Source organism: Xiphophorus hellerii, chromosome 22, assembly GCF_003331165.1.
Source record: "Xiphophorus hellerii strain 12219 chromosome 22, Xiphophorus_hellerii-4.1, whole genome shotgun sequence".
NCBI classification, from domain to species: Eukaryota; Metazoa; Chordata; class Actinopteri; order Cyprinodontiformes; family Poeciliidae; genus Xiphophorus; species Xiphophorus hellerii.
The window spans coordinates 18032224-18033756 of record NC_045693.1 but is presented as its reverse complement, the minus strand read 5'-3'; positions in this window follow the sequence as shown (position 1 = coordinate 18033756).

Here is a 1533-nt window from a genome sequence, read left to right as displayed (position 1 = left end):
CTTCTCGCTACTGCTTCACTGCTGTGGTCACCAGTTTAGAAACGGGCAAACATTTGGGTGGAGGTGGTAAAAAAAGAGAGAGAGAGGAAAAAAGTTAGATTTGGGAGTTGTGATTTTTTTCTCTCTCTCTCTTTTTCTGTGTTTTTCTGACCAGAAAAGGAGGGGGCTGTCCCAGGTTGTGCTGATCTGCAGTGGGCAGTAAATCCATCCCGCTGCAGCTGCAACACATCTGGCCCCCGTATTGAAATAAGAAACTCAACTTTTGCTCCATATGGCTTCAGACAGTAGGTATAGCTGAGTGTTTTTCCAACATGCGCAGTCAGTTGGAGGGTAAAAATCAGCACTCAGATGTGAGTGGCTTGGTACGTATCAACCTTCATTGTGTTTTCACTGGACTTTGCATTAGTGACGTGGATTGGACACGGCGCATGGTTTTAAAAGTCCTTAAAGTGACAACTTTTTGGAACTACTTTTCACGAAGCATTTGTGTGCGGATCTAGAAACGTCTTCTTAAAATAGCTCAAGCTCAGTTGGATTGAATGAAGAATGTCAGTGAGCATCTTTTTTTTTTTTTATTTCACTTAGTTCGTAACTTTGACTGGGCCATTTCAACACAACAAAATGTTTTAATCTAATCCATTCCCTTACACCCCTGGCTGAACATCTGTCGTGGTTCTCCTGTTGGAAGACGAACCTCCATCTATTGCAGCCTGCAACATTTTTGTATTGGCGTCTATCAGCACACCACTTCTGATCAGCATCCCTGGCTCCAACAGCATGATGCTACCGTCATCATGCTTTAAACTGCTTTGCTTTATGTTATCTCTGGCACGTCAACTGTCTTGTTCTTTTTGATGCTGTTTGTTCACTAATGTTTTCTAGTAAAACCTCTGACGCCTTCACAGACCAGTTGTATGTTATGAGAGGATCTCTTAGTTCAGCACTTATACCAATGCTTTCCAGAGTCAGGAGCAGAAAAAGTTGTTTGGTTCTGGCAGAGGGGACTTGGCAAGGTTTGCATGGGTGCAACCCTCGCAGCTCAACCCACAAATGCATTCTCCTGACAAATTTTTAAAAGGAAATAAACAAGTTCTCCAAATACAAGTACAAATACAATACAAGAAAAACCGTATTGTTTTACTTTTTGTGGTAAATTTACTAATAAATCTCTAGACAAATGTCAAAGAAATGCAAAAAATGTTGTTCTCCATAGTGATTTTTTGTGTGTGCGTGTTTTTTTTTTTGTTTTTTTTTAAGAATATTGTGTCCTTCCGCTTTCACCACTTTTTTTTAGTTAAAAAGGGAACTGAATAATTCCTCATACTCCCCCTTTTTTAGATACAGGATTTTGTCTGAGAAACTTGACTCAGTAGCTGAGACTTGGCATTTCAGATGTGTGTCCCCCCCCCCACAATTAATTTCTCTTTCCATAACGGCTGAGGTTAAAAAACAATACTCGGACAATAATCTTTTTAAACAATCGTCACTTTTCAGAGGGTTTTTCAAATTAAATTGGTTCATCAATTGACTTCT